Consider the following 19228-nt stretch of genomic DNA (forward strand, 5'->3'; position numbering starts at 1 on the left):
TATACACACACCGATCACTGACATCTCATCTGGACAGGACACTGTAAAAGGGAAAATATTTTAAAGAGCTTCTAAAAATGATGAATTATAGTCAGCATCTTGACCCTCGCCCATGCCCCCTGTACACAGTAAGGAGATTCCAACTGGGATGCTTAAAGGCACTTATTTCATTTCTGGAGTTACTTAAAGACTTCTGCCTTATCAATTATGCTATCTGTGAGGAGCTTCTTATTCTCTTTTCCTCACTGATTTTGAATCTAAAGCCTAGAGCTATCGGTCCACGGCTGCTTACTGGAAAACTTTCAGCAGCAAGTGACTCTGTAATCGAACTACCCAGAAGCAAATAAATAGCCTGCCTTTGACAATGAAATGGAACAAGCTTGACCACTTGTATTAGCAGATTTCTCACTGAGCTATTGGATTCCGTGGCCTTTTTTTTCTTTGTCCTGGTGATAACTGTAATTTATTATCATATAAACCTGCAGTCTGCAGGGTGTGGAAAACTTGCACTGTATGTTTTGCCATTCAAGTACCTAGTGAATTGCTGCCTGCATCCTTATTCTTATCAATATCCTACTATGCAGGTTGTGGACTCAGAATTTAATGACTCCAGGATTTTCAAGCAAAATGCCACAAATAACCTAGGTTCCCAATAGCAACCTGGAGCAAACATGGAACGTTTCAAGTGAATCGCTTTATATATCTAACTCCAGTGTGTGCACATGAAAAATTCAGCTGATTTGTCAACAAACAGGAATTAAACAATAAATCCTTCAGTAAGTGGTAATTGATTAATAATGTATAACCATTAACACAGACTATCATTTTCTGCATACTTGCTGTTCTGCCAAAAAGGGTTTTTAGGGATCAAAGGATATGTTTCTTTTAGGAGAACACATTTAAAATATTTTATTAATACACAGCAGTTAAGAGCATAGGTTTGGAGGGAGATAAACTTGGCTTTGAATCTTGGCTCCTGTACCACCTGGCTGTGTGGCCTTGGCTAAGTTATTTAAATATTTCTGAAATTCTCCAATAATAATACTTTGGTTTATAGAACTGCTATGAAAATTAATTAAAAAGATAACAAATAATTTAGCATAGCACTTAGATTATATTAAAATTCAGTGAATGTTAATTATTCAATATTGTTATGCATTAAATTTAAATTTGTTACTGAACTTTCCATAAATCATGATGCATGCTTCAAGTGTTACTTTATTTAAAAAGTTTTCTGAGAAATACAATCAATAGGATCAATCAACAAATGTTTTAATTGCTTGCTAAGTGGCAGGCACTGTGGTAGGTGTTGGAAAATCAAGATTTAATAAAACTTCTTTCTTATTCTGAATTTTCATCATGTAGTTTATCTCTTGGGGTAGCTACAGCTCTGGGTTAAAACTACTGAGTGTTGCTGTTCATGCCAATTTAAAGGTATTTAGGAGAAAGTCATTAATATGTCTCAACCATAAAAGGAAAACAGCTGATGAAAAGAAAAAAAAAAAAAACGAACTAACCACAGTTTACCTTGTAGGTGTTTGTTTTACTCATTAACAAGAAAGTTGTAGAAAGGCAATGAATGTTTTGAGTGCCATCAAGGTTAAGGCTGCTCTGCAGTTCTTCATATATGGTGTTCATCAATACATTTGCATTTTCTTTTCTAAAATGCCGCTTATTGTACCCACATTTAAGCCAGGAATATGAAAAGGGTAAAAGGTTGAAGGATCTTAAGACTGATTCTGAAATTTGAAAAGCTTTTCCAGACTCCTAGCTCAGGAACTTGTGTTTACATCTCAATGGCCAAAACTGAGTCATATGGTTTCTCCTTTAGCTGCAAGAGATTCTAGAATGATGAATATTTTAGCTTGTTGACCTGTGGTGGAGAAAAGCAAGAATTGCTTATCTCCCTGGCTATTTGAGCAGCATGCATTCATTCTTTCCTGAAGGGAGCCCAACTCAAAGCCTCACCCTGTAATCACATGCGGGGACATCATCATCTCCAATAGGCCCAGACTCAGCTGCTTAGCCAGAGAAGGCACTGGCACCCCACTCCAGTACTCTTGCCTGGAAAATCCCATGGACAGAGGAGCTTGGTAGACTGCAGTCCATGGGGTCGCTAAGAGTCGGACATGACTGAGCGACTTCACTTTCACTTTTCACTTTCATGCATTGCAGAAGGAAATGGCAACCCACTCCAGTATTCTTGCTTGGAGAATCCCAGGGACAGAAGACCCTGGTGGGCTGCCGTCTATAGGGTCCCACAGAGTCGGACATGACTGAAGCGACTTAGCAGCAGCAGCTGCTTAGCAACTCATAGCTTTTAAAAACAAATGATCAGGACTTCCCTGGGGGTCCAGTGACGAAGATTCTGTGCTTCCGATGTGCTTCTGGGTTCCATCCCTGGTCAGGGAACTAGATCCCCCATGCCACAACTAAAGAGCCTGTACACCACAACGAAGATTGAAGATCCCCTGTGTCACACCTAAGACTCATCACAGCCAAAAATAAATAATAATAATAATGAAGTTATCTGTGTTCCCACAGTACAGAATGACAGGAAAACAGGAAAACAGGAAGAAAAAAAAAAACCAGGAAACATGGATCTAAGGGAAACTACCACTTTGGAACAGAGAGTTTGGAAAACAGAAATTACTGATTGCTAATACATATAGAATTCAGCTGGGCAGGAGTGGAATTCTTGTGTTGTCAGTGTAGGCATTTCCTTGGTTAGCCAATCACATCATGCATGCCTGCCATCCAAGATTTCTCTTGCCCTCTATTTCCCAGGGTTTCATGGAGGCCTCTCTGGAGGACTGCACAGCTTTAGAAACTGAGTTTTTCCTGACATAAATTTTGAAGCTCCAGAATGGCTCTGTATACTCTGCAGTCAGTAATTACCACCAGCCAAGTTTTGATCGTCTTCAGCTTAGCAGCTGTCTTTCTTATTTCCCACATGTCAATTACAATCATGAGGAAACAGAACACAGCTCTTTCTTCCAGGGAAGAACTCACCCCGTCCTCAGTGCCTTTAAATAAAGTTATATCAGGTCTACAACTATGACCGCTGTACCAGTTACCAAAGGTGGTTCACCCCATTGTGGGATATCTAGAATAAATCAGTTAGGTGATCACCACGGATACCAAGTGTCCAAGAGGATGTCAGATCATCAGGAATAATGTAAAAAATACTGTGTCAACCATTAGGATAATATAAAAATGCCATGTCAACCATTGTGGAGAACCAGGTTGGTACCAGAGGAAAGGAATTCTTTTTTATAAATCAGTGAACTTAGTCTTGGTTTTGAGGGGAAAATAATTTATTTTGAGATCATAAGTGAAAATTTAAAAAGTCAGTGCATATAGGAAAATAAATTCTATAACTTCAAATATGTACATACCTACAATTATTATTATTGTTTTGGCCACACTGAATAGCATGTGGGATCTTAGTTCACCAACCAGGGCGAGAACTCAGGTCCCCATCAGCAGGAGATCAGGATCTTAACCACTGGACTGCCAGGGAAGTCCCCATATAATTAATTTTTAAAAACTCATCACCTCTGTGGAGTCCTAACAGTTATATTCCACGAGGAGAAATTTAGTGAATGAATGAGGGACCTATTGCACACAATATTCTAGATTTTTTTAAAAGTTCAGCCACTAGCCCCATGAAGTTGTCTACCAAAGCTACTCTTCTGAATGCAGAGACACATAAACAGACGTCTTCATCCAGACTCTCGTGATCTATAGCAGTATTAATATTGCTTTTAATCTGTTTATATTGCTTTGCTTTTGCCATTTCTAGGAATAGAGAGTCAGCAGGCTATTTGGTGTCCAGGGATCACTACATTGCTGGGGCCTACTAGTAACCCACCAACCAAAGAATTTTCTCAAAGGATCTCATGTCAGAAGGAGATGATAGGGAAAATGTTGCTTCCTGTGACTAGATGGGAAAGCCAATGAATGCATTTTATTTATTCCTACCTGTTACATTATTTTTGATGCTAATGTGAATGGAATTATTTTCCTTATTTCTTTTTCAGATATTTTGTTGTTAGTGTATAAAAAAGCAACTGATTTCTGTATATTGATTTAGTATCCTGAAACTTTACTGAAGTCATTTATTAGTTCAAACAGCTTTTTAATGGAGTCTAGGGAATTTCTGTAATATAAGATCATATCATCTGTAAACAAAGACAGGTTTACTTTTTCCATACCATTTGAATGCCTTTTCTTTTCCTGCCTAATTGCTCTGGCTAGGACTTCCAGCACTATGTGGAAGAAGAAGACGAGTGGTGAGCATGCCCGCCTGTGTCTTATTCCTGATCTTAAAGGAAGAATTTTGAACCTTTACCATTGAATATGATGTTAGCAGTGGGCTTGTCGTGTGTGACATTTATAATGTTGAAGTATGTTTCTTCTATACTCAATTTGTTTAGAGTTTGTCATGAAAGGGTGTTGTATTTTTGTTACTATTGCTATAAACTTTTAGAACTACTTTTTTTTTTGCATCCAGTGAGTTTTTGGCATGTTGTGTTTCTATTTTTTTCTTTTTCAACATGTGTGTGTTTTTTTTTTTTTAATTCTACTTTTGATTTCTTCTTTGACAAATTGGTTTTTCAGGAGTAGGTCGCTTTAATTTCCACGTTTGTTATTTTCTTTGTTTTCCTTCTGTTATTGACTTCTAGCTTCATAACACTGTAGTTGAAAAAATATACTTGTTATGATTTCAGTTTTCTTAAATTTTCTTATATTTATTTATCTGACCTGTCCTAAAGAATGTTTCTTCTGTGCTCAAGAAGAATGCATATTCTGCTACTGTGAGATGGAATGGTCTACGCTTATCTCTAAGGTTCATTTGGACTAAGATATAGTTTAAGTCCAATGTTTCCTTATTGATTTTCTGTCTGGATGATCTATTTGTTGTTGAAAGTGGAATAATGAAGTACCTTACTATTATTTTGTTGTATCTGTTTCTCACTTCAGAAATTAGGATTGTTTAATATAATGTTGGTGTTTTTATATTTTTTATTGCTATATATTCTTGATGAATGACCCCACTTTGTCATTATATAATGACTTTCTTTGTCTCTTGTTAGTGTTTTTGACTTAAAGTTTACATTGTTTGGCATAAATATAGGTATTCCTATTCTCTTTTGATTTCCACTTGTATCAAATGTGTTTTTCTAACCCTTCACTTTGAGAGTATGAGTGTCCTTAAAATTGAAGTGAATCTCTTGTAGGCAGCAGTTAGGTAGGTCTTTTAATCCATCCAGTCAGTCTATGCCTTTTGATTAGAGAGTTTTATTTCATTTACATTTATAGTAATTATTGATAGGTAAGGATGTCCTGTCATTAATCTTTCTAGCTATTTTGTAGTGCCCTTGTTCCTTTCTTCTAGCTGCCTTTCCTCATGAATTGATTACCTGTAGTGATGTGTTCTGATTCCCTTCTCTTTACCTTGTATGTATCTAATATAGGTTTTGCTTTGTGGCTCCCATGAAGCTTACATAAAGTATCTTATAATAGTCTATTTTATCCTGATGACAATGTAATTTTCAATTGCACACAAAAATTATTTTCTCCCTTTTATATTTTTTATGTCACAATTTACCTCTTTTTATACGGTGTAGTAGTTAACAAATTAGTATATAGTAGGTTTTTAATATCTTCTTTAACTTTGAGTCTAGAGTTAAATGGTTAACACACCACTATTTTATAGAATTAGGGAATTCTAAGTTTGACTGCATGCTTACATTTACCAGTGCATTGTATATTTTCAAATGTTTTTGTGTTACTAATTAGCAGCCTTTCATTTCCACTTGAAGAACCCCTATGACAAGTCTAGTAGTGATGAACTCCCTAAGCTTTATTTTGTGCGGAATCTTTATTTTTCCTTTTTTTTTTTAAAGAACAACTTTGCAGGTAGAGTAATCTTGATTGGCAGTTTTTTGTTTTTTCCTGCAATGTTGATTATTGAAATAATTTTCAACTCTGATAAAATGTTGTGATCTTAAACTAGCTTTTACCCAGGGATATTTAATTCATTTCCCAACCAATTACCTGAGAGGATGTAATTACTGAGTCTGCCAAAAATGGTTCAAGGTAATCATTCTACCTATGGACTGGAGGTGATGGTTGTAATTGGATAAGATGGACATCTTTATTTCTTAAGAACACTTGCATGAAGGAATTGAAAATGAATATCAATAGCACTTACATTTTAAAAGCTTTAAGGGAGTTTAACATACAATTGAATATACATACATACATGCACACATATAATCTATAAAATGTCTGTTTTTAAAGTTGTTTAATTATCATCATTTTTCTATGCAATTACTCAACAAATATAAAAATGTTTGACAGCTTCACAGCCAATTTAGCTATTGCTTGAAAATGGAGCTTAAAGTTAATAATAAAATTAAATGATAGGCTTCTGCCATCTCTGATTTTCTCTGCATCGTATATTTATTACAATATGATTTATATCAATTCAACATTTATGGAAGCTATTCACAAATGCATTACACAGGGGAGGTAGCAATTGGAGTGCTGTGAATGAGCTAGCCTCATACAGAGATGGGCTCCCTTCCTTCCCACCTACAGGACACACATTTTATCCACTACTTGAATTAATCAAACTCAGGGTCTCCGGGCCAAACCATATTTGAACGTTCTCCATGTCTAAGAAGCATTCCATACAAAAAGGCAATGTCCAACTTCAGGAAAGTGGTGAAATTCAAAGCAAATACAAACTTTGTTTCCCTATCTTTCTCTATTGAAATTATTATTATTATTTTTAGCATCCCTGGAAAAGTGAATTAAGCAATTTTATGCCTTTCAATAAAAGGAATATACTTTTAGGTGAAGAGATACTGAGGGCTCATTTTCTTATTCTGATGAGTAACTTTTACTCTTTTTTTTCCCCCCTATACTGATGAAAGACTTTAGGCTTTTAGGATCCATTTGGTAATAATATCTCTATATTAAATATAAACTATCTTCCCTGTTATTTTTGTTTAAGATAATTAAAGAGAACTGCTTGATAAGCCCAGTGTCAAATTAATTTTACATGTAGATATTTTCTAATTCAAAGGTGAATTGCAGGAGAAGTGAAAGACCTTCTGAAATCATTAATGTTCAAAAATATAATTCATATTCCATGAGAATAATGGCATATTATAGGGGTACTAACATTCACATTTATATTCATATGGATCTGGCTTTAGAAGAAACTGGTAATTTGTGTAAGTAATTACACCAATTTTTAAAGATACAATATCAAACAAAGTAAGAGTATTCCTGTTGGAGAATACTTTATGTTGAATAAAATGCACAGAAGTATGTATTCTAAACTCCAAGGGAAAACAAATAATGATTTAGTGATGTAGAAGTCATTCAAAATATCTAACCAGCCCTAGTTTTGTAATCCCTGAAGTAGATACTCCACATTTCCCTATGAAATATGCAAGCTACAAGAAAAAATAATCAATGAGTAACTTCAAAAAACCAAGATTAACAGAAAATGAATTCCAAGAAATGTACAAGAATACAAGTCTCTATTTATACCTTGGAGCAGAATTAAGATTCTTAACACCCCACTGCCTTATTAATTAATTTACACAACTAAGTCTAGTTTTCCTTGGTTCTCTCCTTGCTTAGCTTTTGGAAGAAAACATTATATTCAAACACACAAACAAGCCCACATTATACGTAGCATGTTGTCAAATACCAACACTGCTATAGTGATGGTCCCTGCTAACCATCATATTCAAGACTTTTTTCATTCTTTTAATGTTTTCAATAAAGAGTGTCTAGAAGCAGAATCTGAGAATACGTATTTTTTAAAAAGATTCTCCAGTCATACTGAAGGTTAACCATATTGGTAATCAACTTCTCTAGAAGATACAAAATGTGCTGTGAAAGGAACAAAAAATCATGAAAATAGAACAAGTTTGAGTCCAAATTCAATAGGAAAAAACCCAGAAATGTTAAGTCAAGGAAAAAAGTGAACTGAGTGAACTAAAGAAATATTGCAAATAAAGATAGTGTGTTAACAAAACTGGATTCAATATTGGTGGTAGCAGGGACAAAACTGACACCGTAGAAAATAAAATATATGTCTTGAAGATCTGACTTAAAGAAGTTCTCTCAATACACAGAAAAACAAAATTGTCAATTTTTTTCAAAAAATGAGGGAGAATATGATGCGAAGAACCAACTCATTAGAAAAAACCCTGATGCTGGGAGAGATTGAAGACAGGAGGAGAAGGGGATGACAGAGGACGAGATGGCTAGATAGCATCACCGACTCGATAGACATGAGTTTGAGCAAGCTCCAGGAGTTGGTGATGAACAGGGAAGTCTGGTGTGCTGCAGTCTATGGATTTGCGAAGAGTTGGACATGACTGAGCGACTGACCTGAACCATAATGTACATGGAGGCTAGAGAGTAGAAACCAATGTAATTATCAGCACATCTTCCAGAAAGAGAACTATGTTGAAACAGAAGCAATAACCCAATATGTCAACTAAAGCCATCTTTCCAGAACTGATACATCCTTCATGGAGATTGAAAAAACTGACCAAATTCTAAGCAAAATGGAAAGACAGAATAGCTACAGATATTTGGGGATTATTTAAAATATGTACAAACACCCATGCAGGGGGTGAAAAGTGGTTAACTAAGAAGGAAACAAAATTTAGCTTTTTTATTTATTTACTATAGGATTAAAAATCAGAAGACAATGGATTGATGATTATTGATTTTTGGAGGTAAGATCACAAAATTGTATATTCACTCTACTGACTGAAGCCACAGAAACACTGTCTAGTTGAAGCGCAAAGCTGATCTTCTTAATACACATAGTTATTAGTGGAGAGTGAAAAAGTTGGCTTAAAGCTCAATATTCAGAAAACGAAGATCGTGGCATCCGGTCCCATCACTTCATGGGAAATAGATGGGGAAACAGTGGAAACAGTGTCAGACTTTATTTTTCTCGGCTCCAAAATCACTACAGATGGTGACGGCAGCCATGAAATTACAAGACGCTTACTCCTTGGAAGGAAAGTTATGACCAACCTAGATAGCATATTCAAAAGCAGAGACATTACTTTGCCAACAAAGGTTCGTCTAGTCAAGGCTATGGTTTTACCTGTGGTCATGTATGGATGTGAGAGTTGGACTGTGAAGAAGGCTGAGCGCTGAAGAATTGATGCTTTTGAACTGTGGTGTTGGAGAGGACTCTTGAGAGTCCCTTGGACTGCAAGGAGATCCAACTAGTCCATTCTGAAGGAGATCAGCCCTAGGTGTTCTTTGGAAGGAATGATGCTAAAGCTGAAACTCCAGCACTTTGGCCACCTCATGCGAAGAGTTGACTCATTGGAAAAGACTCTGATGCTGGGAGGGATTGGGGGCAGGAGGAGAAGGGGACGACAGAGGATGAGATGGCTGGATGGCATCACTGACTCAATGGACGTGAGTCTGAGTGAACTCCGGGAGTTGGTGATGGACAGGGAGGCCTGGCGTGCTGCAATTCATGGGGTCGCAAAGAGTCGGACACGACTGAGCGACTGATCTGATCTGATCTGATCTGATTACCTCGTTTAGTAAATATCTGTGAATTCAAAATTAATAAAAGACATAAGCAGACAAATCACAGATGAAATGTACATGGCCAATAACCTTAAAAGTAATAATAAATATTACTAGTAATAAAGGAAATATAAACAAAAACAAGATATTATTTTATATTCAAATCCGCAGTGGTTAAAACAAGTAAAAGGGACTTACTTCCCTGGTGGTTCAGGGTTAAGAGTCTGCCTGCCAATGCCCATGCATTCAGTCCTTGTCTTTGAAGATTCCACGTGCCAAGACGCAGCTAAATCATGCACCGCAACTACCGAGCCCATGCTCTAGAGCCTGTGCTTTGCAACAAGAGAAGCCACTGCAATGAGAAGCCTGCACACCACTAGAGTACAGTCCCTGCTTGCAGCAACTAGAGAAATCCTGTGTGTAGCAATGGAGACCCAGGGCAGCCAATAAATTAATTAATTAATTAATTTAGAAAGTAGCACACTTTGGCAAAGTTAATCGTTGTTGAATGCAAATTGGCCTGACTTTTCCAGAAATTAATCAAGCTCTATGTATTAATTGCTTTCTAGAAATGTAGCTTTAAAAAAATCCAACATGCAGAGCAAGACCTATTATAGCAATAATTCTAAGTATGAAAAATTTGAATATCAAATAGGCAAGAATATTCTTGGTAGGCATAGTTTTGTAGAATAGTGGTTTGATAGGTAAGAGCAAACCTATAATCTATCTACTATTGATAAAATGGTATTTTTTGAAGTATATTTAATCTTATGAGAAACACACTCAGTTCTAAAGTGAAAAATGAAAGTGAAACTGTTAGTCAGTCATGTCTGACTCTTGTGACCCTGTGGACTGTAGCCCACCAGGCTCCTCTGTCCATGGGATTCTACAGGTAAGAATACTTTAGTGGGTCACCATTTCCTTCTCCAGGGGATCTTCCTGATCTAAGGATGGATAGAATGGTATTTTTGAAGCATATTTAGTCTTGAGAAACACTGAGTTCAAAAGGAATCCCTAAATGCTGTCTGGGAGCTTTTTGGTGATTCCATACTGCTCTAAGTTCCCAAAATGTTAATAGTTTCCAAGTGTAATTATACTAGTATACTACTAGCTTTCCTTTTTTACACATTTCCCTCCACTTGAACTTTCTGGTCCTTTCTAATATGTATTTGACAAAAGAACCACAAATAGAGAGTTTTATTGCATCTTAGATGGAGGAAATGGTCCATGGATTAATGTCTGTACTGTGCAATCTTGGCAATTGAGGCTCACCTCAGCCTTCGCTGGGACACAGGAAACCAGCTAATGGCTGATAATGTCCAGGAAATTAGTAACTCGTGCATATGGTAAACGCTGTGTTCCCAGCCAAATGATTTGTTTAACTGGTGGCTGGAGTTCTCATAGGGATTGTTAGCAGAGTGGAATGGTAGAGCTTTATTACCCGGACTATGTGCTAATCCTGGTTCCTCCCTGCCTGAGGAACTTTACCATCATACACAACAGAACGGAAAAGCGTATAACCAAATGGTCAAAGTGTTAAAGGCACCAGCATTCTGTAATCAGAAAGGAACTTTTTAAAAAATTTTAACCCTGCTATTCTTACATAATATGGCCCTCTTAATTAGCTTAAAATTCTGTAAGATGAATGGTGAATATTTCTTAGCTGTGAGAAAAGTATTAAATCAGACGTCACTTTGCTTAATGTTCTGTTCCTGTCTGTTCATTTTGTCAGTAATGGTGCTGATTATTCATCATCTGTTGTTTTCATTCATTGATTTCCTACAGAGCATCAGGCCAGCCTCATGATCTGTATTTTGAGTACATATTGTCTCATTTATTCTCCTCACCACCTCTTCTCTTCCTGCCCTGTTTTATAGTCAGCATTCACATTTCTCTCAAGCCACAGTTCATGGGCTAGCTCTTCAGGAAATCTTAATGACACTCGAGTCTTTGTATATGTTCACATAGAACCATGTTCAGCCTCATAGACACTATATTCACAATTTATAATTTAAATCTTATATAGGAGATAATTGGATACAGTCCTTCTGCCCCCCAGACTATAAAATTCATGGGGGAAAAGACCATAATGGTTCCTGCTGCCACCATTGCACAGGTTCTGTCCATCAGATAGCATGGAATAGTAAGCATCTGTTGAGTGAAAGAACTCTGTATGGAGTAACCATTGTTCAGGTGTTATCAGTGAAGAAATTAAATCTCAAAAATGTACCCTGACGAAAGTCATACAACCATTACCACATCCGTTTGTTTGTTTGATTCAGTAAGATAATGAAAGCACTGCACACTATATTATTTCCTTTTATATCAAAACTGAAATTTATTAACTATTTACCACTTCTCTGTACAGTCTTTTAGACTGATTCTCAGCCAGAGACAACTTTTTGCCCACAGGGACCACTTCGTGATGTCTGGATGTCTGAAGACGTTGCAAGTTGTCACAGCTCAGGGCAGGGGTCTTGCCAGGATCTGCTGGCTTTCTTGGTACAGGCTGGGGCTCCTCCCCTCCAGGTCGACTGCTTTACCTACTTAGCTTCTTCCTTCCTTCATCGATTCACTCAATATATTTCCATAGACTGCTTTGTATGTGCAGAACCAATGGTGAATAAAACACAGTTCCAGGTGAAAGGAAACTTAAAATCTATCGGGAGGTGCAGATAAGTGAATAGGTAATTGTCACATGCAGTAAACAGTTACCTAGAGGTGCATCCAGCAGCACATTGAGGAACACAGTATACTTCCTCTGGGAGGCTGTCCTGGAGAAAGTAGCATCTAGGCTAATATCTAAAAGATGATTTAGAGCAATGTTCTCAACTGCAATTTCTAGAAATATTTTTGGAAGTCCCACCTGTGGTAAGGGGTTGATATAGTATCTAAAGAGTAGATATAAGCCAGGGAAGCTGCTATACATCCTTTATGAAACACTACCTTAACTCCCCACTCACACACACAATAAGGAATTGTTTGGTCTAAAATACCAATAAGATTGAGGTTGAGAAACCCTCTTTTAGAATGATAACATCAGGTCATTGTGATATCATCACTGCATTTTTAAAACCCAACTTATTTTGTCTTCAATTAATATTTTTCTAAGTTGCAGTTGACAATAAAATAATATCTATCTGTCAATTTATCTACTCTTCATCGTCTATCTGTGACTTTTCATCTTATAAGTGATGGGAAACTAAGTGATTACTTAATGGAAGCCAGTTAAAATGGTAATGCCTTTAATGACATGTCATACTTAATAATTTGTCATACCCCCTTTCTATTATAGTCCTATCTTAAGGGTCTATGGCATTTCCATTTTTGGTCTAGTTCTATGAAGCCAGAGTCCATGTCTGAGTCGGTCTTCATTTTTCCCTCATGGTGGGCTTTTAGATTTTTTTATTGAACAACCCCATACAAGTTTTTTCTCTTGGAGAGGGTAAACAGTTAAGTCTGCTTAAAAGTAGAAATCAGTGGATTAAAATATATTTACTATACACTAGTACATATAAATGGGCCTGCCTGATAAATTTTTGATCACTTAAAATTCTTTCAATTAAGGGTCTGAAGTCATACCTGATTAAGCTCTTTTTGGATAATTTGCTCTGAATGTTAGAATACTTCTTCAGAAAATGCCTCCTTTTATTTTGTAAGAACCAACTTTGTAGTTGGAGATCATTTATTTTCCTTCAGGGCTGGACAACTAGAAGAGTTGAAATTTGATTAGCATTTGGCAGTGGCCACAGGACTGGAAAAGGTCAGTTTTCATTCCAATCCCAAAGAAAGGTAATGCCAAAGAATGCTCAAACTACTGCACAATTGCACTCATTTCACACACTAGTAAAGTAATGCTCAAAATTCTCCAAGCCAGGCTTCAGCAATATGTGAACTGTGAACTTCCTGATGTTCAAGCTGGATTTAGCAAAGGCAGAGGAACCAGAGATCAAATTGCCAGCATCTGCTGGATCATGGAAAAAGAAAGAGAGTTCCAGAAAAATATCTATTTCTCTTTTATTGACTATGCCAAAGCCTTTGACTGTGTGGATCACAAGAAACTGTGGAAAATTCTGAAAGAGATGGGAATACCAGACCACCTGACCTGCCTCTTGAGAAATCTGTATGCAGGTCAGGAAGCAACAGCTAGAACTGGATATGGAACAACAGACTGGTTTCAAATAGGAAAAGGAGTACGTCAAGGCTGTATATTGTCACCCTGCTTATTTAACTTCTATGCAGAGTACATCATGAGAAATGCTGGACTGGAAGAAACACAAACTGAAATCAAGATTGCCGGGAGAAATATCAATAACCTCAGATATAAAGATGACACCACCCTTATGGCAGAAAGTGAAGAGGAACTCAAAAGCCTCTGATGAAAGTGAAATTGGAGAGTGAAAAAGTTGGCTTAAAGCTCAATATTCAGAAAACAAAGATCGTGGCATCCAGTCCCATCACTTCATGGGAAATAGATGGGGAAACCGTGGAAACAGTGTCAGACTTTATTTTTCTGGGCTCCAAAATCACTGCAGATGGTGACTGCAGCCATGAAATTAAAAGACGCTTACTCCTTGGAAGGAAAGTTATGACCAACCTAGATAGCATATTCAAAAGCAGAGACATTGCTTTGCCAAAAAAGTTTTGTCTAGTCAAGGCTATGGTTTTTCCTGTGGTCATGTATGGATGTGAGAGTTGGACTGTGAAGAAAGCTGAGTGCTGAAGAATTGATGCTTTTGAACTGTGGTGTTGGAGAAGACTCTTGAGAGTCCCTTGGACTGCAAGGAGATCCAACCAGTCCATTCTGAAGGAGATCAGCCCTGGGATTTCTTTGGAAGGAATGATGCAAAGCTGAAACTCAGCACTTTGGCCACCTCATGAGAAGAGTTGACTCATTGGAAAAGACTCTGATGCTGGGAGGGATTGGTGGCGGGAGGAGAAGGGGAAACAGAGGATGAGATGGCTGGATGGCGTCACTGACTCGATGGATGTGAGTCTGGGTGAACTCCAGGAGTTGGTGATGGACAGGGAGGCCTGGCGTGCTGTGATTCATGGGGTCACAAAGAGTTGGACCCAACTGAGCGACTGAACTGAACTGAACCAGCATGTCCTTTTAAAAAGGAGAGAAAATGATGATTAATTAAAATTCAGGTGCTTTCAGATGTATTTTCGCATATTGTCCATGCTCACGTACTCTCTACAAGTAAAGCAAAAATAAATCTTATAATTTGTTTCCATTTTACCTTCATGTCAATATTTTACTTTGACATATTCTCCTCTCTGCAGTCACTATAACGTTCTCATAGCTGGTTTTTATAACTTGCATTGAAGGTGATTCTATTTCTTCTCTAAATATTTTAGTGTAATATTTACATTCTGCTTATATATGTGTAAGACTTCCCTGGTGGCTCAGACGGTAAAGCATCTGCCTACAATGCAGGAGACCCAGGTTGGATCCCTGGGTCAGGAAGATCCCCTGGAGAAGGCAATGGCACCCTATTCCAGTACTCTTGCCTGGAAAATCCCATGGACAGAGGAGCCTGTTGGGCTACAGTCTATGGGGTCACAAAGGGCTGGACATGACTGAACGACTCCACTTTCTTTCTTTATATATTTGTAAACTGTTTATCTTCATTTGCCTTTTCTTCTTTAAAATGCAGTCTGAAAAACACATTGTGGATTAAATGGGACAGCTGTGTGTGTGTGTGCGCACGCGTGTGTCTATGAACAAGCATGCATGCTCAGTCATGTCCAACTCTTTGTGACCCCATGGATTGTAGCCTGCTAGGCTCCTCTAACCATGGGATTCTCCAGGCAAGAATACTGGAGTGGGTGGCCATTTCTTTCTCCAGAGAATTTTCCTGACCCGGGGTTGAACCTGGGTCTCCTGCATTACAGGCAGATTCTTTACTGTCTGAGCCACCAGGGAAGCCCAGGAAGCCCATACAGCTTATAAATTTTTAAGCTGAAGGAAAAAAGGCACTACAAATGTTTATTTTAGTGATAAACACAGTCAACAGTAAAAAGGGCAATGCACCAGCATAAGAATGCAGAGTTTTAAATATAGGCAAGTCCCACCTCACAGAGTAATATTGTGTAATTTTATGGGATTCCTTTGCATTTTTTAGAATTATAAATGAGTTAATGAAAGCTATGTATTCCTCTTAACACTGATGATTCCAGATGATAGCGTGTATTGGGGAATCATCATTATAACCATGTACATCATGGCAGATCCTTGTAGAAGAGGAAATGGTGTTGAGATGGGTTACAGATAACAATGGTTATCCAAGAAGCCTATAGAGAAAGTAGAAATGAGAGATGATATAACAATTGCTTCACAAGTTGATGAACTAACAAAAGTAAATCATGGATGTCTATTAGCCTCAGTCTTGGCAGTTCAGATTCTGCAAGGGGAAAAAACAGTGTAGCTTTCTGATGCCTTTTCCATATTTTCCGTAATTTAATTTTAATGAGTGGGCATAATGCATGGTGTATCCTGCAGGCTCCGCTGATTTATATCCTTTCACATTAATATGGCTCACATGGTCATTGCACTTCTAAAGATTTTGTAACAGCTAGTTAGGAGGTGGTCTGCTATGGCAATTAGGTCTGTTATACGGTCTTCTTGCTGTTTTCCCTTCTTTGGGGTTTTGTTAGAATATGGTTAAAGCAGTTTTCCTTTTTGCTGCTTGGCAGTGTGTAGGTGTCTTAAGAGTTAAGATACTAGCTTTGGTGAAACTCTCAGTTTTCAGAGTTCCCAACTTACTAAAACTATTGCTAAGTAGGAATTTTGTTGATTCATGTTTCAGTGCTATGAGGTTGTGAAGTACCCGTCTTGCTACCTTTGAGATATATTATGATAAATGAGATCGCAGATGACACCTACTTTTCATTCAACACAAACTCAGTGGTCTCTACAGCACTCCATTTGGATGGATGTATAATTGATAGTTAAAACTGTGTTGTTAGGACCTGATTCACAATAAGGTGTGTGCAAATATTTTTCACTCCAGAGTTTTCTTTTCAAGGGTGTCTAAGTGTGTTTAACTTCCTTTGATCATCGATGTAAGTCTTACTGGAGCCCAGCGTATTCAGTAACCCATAGAATCTTGCATCAGAGCTAGAGCTGGGTATGGTTTGCTCATATGCTAAGATTCTTTCCTCAGACTCTCAAAGTACAAAGCATCTATGAGAACCTGCCATGGGTAATTTCTTATAATAACTAAGGGGGACTTTATGAGCAGAACATATGTTGGCATAAGTGGACATGAGAAAAACCAGCAGCCAGATTAAACATTCACATCTGTTTCTGAGTTTTCCTGTATGATTCCTTTTCTACTTATTTATCCTTTCATCTGCTAGAGCTCACTTGCAGACAAATGTTGCTGATGCCAATGTTTAAGAAAAATAAATGGGCAGAAACACTCTCTCCTTCAACATACTATTTTTTTCTTTAATTTGGGAAAAAATCTTCACTATGTCAAGGGAGGGCAGAATTCTTTCACATGAAGCACAACTTTTCCATAATATGCAATCCAAGCAATAGACAAATGACACAAGATATAATCACTTTTAAAAATCTGAAATATGAAACACCAGTCCAGGTTCGATGCATGCACGATACAGGATGCTTGGGGCTGGTGCACTGGGATGACCCAGAGGGATGGTACGGGGAGGGAGGTGGGAGAGGGGTTCAGGATGGGGAACATGTGTATACCCATGGCAGATTCATGTTGATGTATGGCAAAACCAATACAATATTTTAAAGTAAAAAAAATAAAATACAATAAAAATAAAATTCTGGAAAAAAAAATCTGAAAGAGAAAAAAAAAGTCCATTTTTTTCACAGCTTGGCTCAGCATAAATACTCTAATAAAGTCGATGGGATAAGGTGTTTTGGGAAATGGTAGCTGTCCTATTTGGGACACCAGAATTGCTATATTGAGTATATTTCCAAGATACTGTAAACTGGTAAATTTACTACAAGTTTTAGATATTTGTGAGCTACTTATCAGTAGAATACATAAATAGTAAATCATTCAATTTTTCATTATATTTAAATTTAATTTCAAGGTCCCCCTTTCTTTGCTGTATAATTATTGGAAAAGATTTCCTTTTTTTGGTTGGATTTTGAAGTTTTCCCTAAACACCTTTTCATAAAGAAATAAAGAAAACTGAAACACTTTACATTTTTACTCCACTTTCAGAAAATTCATATCTTACTCTTGTATGTTTCACATAATTCTATACATGAGGTTACGGATCACCTTATATTAAAACTAAAATTTATAAAAGTTAGCAGTTCTAAATATTGTACTTACACATTTTAGTTTATCATTTATTTGTGATACTAGTTCCTTGCTGCTGGTTTAATGAGGAAAACAAAATTTGTTGAAAAAATACGCCTAAATATATTTTATATATTTTCACCCTTATTTTAGAATTTTAAAAACCACACACACATGCAGAGAAAATAGTGTAAGAATAAGTTATAAGTATCTTTAACACGTCCATCACCTAATATCAACATTCTCCTACTGTAAGCCCTATTTCTTCCAAGGTTTTTCTCAATTTCCTCACACCACTAGACCACATCCCTCTAAGTATTTCATCCTTAACTAGCTGAAGATTTGTATACTACCTATGAGACCACCTCCCAATTGAGCTTTTTTTAAAAAAAATCTGTTATAATTTTTGTGAAAATATTTTGATAAGCTTGATATAGTGCTCTCAGTTAACATTGCATTTAAATATTTCCAACAAAATCACTGATGATTATGTCGAAAAAATTACTTAGAACTAAGTATAATACGCTGATGAGATATTAAAGAATAAGGCAGAATGTGTTTCATCTTACATTTTTATTGTCATTGTTTCTGGGTCACATGCTGCTTAACGGTGAAGACTATACACTTTTGCAGAAAACGTCCCAAGCTAATCCCCTTGGGGTGGGTATTTTGGTTCTGCTACGCCGTTATTTAGATGATAGGAGGTATTCTGTCGCTTACATGCATCTCTCACCTAAGTTGTATACATGTTTTTTAAACATATAAAGTGTTAAGACTGGGAGAAGAATGTGGTCGTGGTAAGCGCAGTTGAATACCTTCACCAAAACTGTTTAGCGGGAGCACTGCTTGATTACATTTGAAACAGAACAGCTGAGAGGCAGAAGGCCCAAATGTCTCCTGAACTAGTGAGGAGGTTCAGCGTGCACATGTCTCTCTCCGGTCTCCCTTGCATGGCTTGGGAAGAGTGTTAGAGGGCAGCAGAAGTCTGCTCTTAGGCTAATAGCATGCTTGGGTTGTGTGTTTCTGTGTTTCATTCATATTCTCTACATGCATTGTTCATTGTAGTGTTGGTATTAGCAGAATACTTGCTTCTCAAAGTACTCTGTATATTTCAGAACCCATGGTTTTTATTTCAAACCTGCTATAGATTTGATGCTTTTATAAAATAAGAATGAATCCAGAAAAGTAGAATAAAAGAAAGCAGAGACAAAACACAAACTCAATTTTATTATTATTAGGTTTAACATATGTAAAACTAGTCTGTCAAATGACTGCAAGTGTTCTTCCTTCTCTACGATTTTATTGTCGCTGATGTATAGTGTTGTGCCCATCACTGCTAT

General features: G+C 37.1%; 1 protein-coding gene across 8 annotated transcripts in view; it reads left to right on the forward strand.

The window, feature by feature from the left end:
• Nucleotides 1–19228, forward strand: part of RBMS3 (RNA binding motif single stranded interacting protein 3) — an 809718-nt gene that overhangs the window by 350358 nt on the left and 440132 nt on the right. The gene's annotated exons all lie outside the window — the stretch shown is intronic.

Source organism: Bos javanicus, chromosome 22 (genome assembly GCF_032452875.1).
Source record: "Bos javanicus breed banteng chromosome 22, ARS-OSU_banteng_1.0, whole genome shotgun sequence".
Lineage (NCBI taxonomy): Eukaryota > Metazoa > Chordata > Mammalia > Artiodactyla > Bovidae > Bos > Bos javanicus.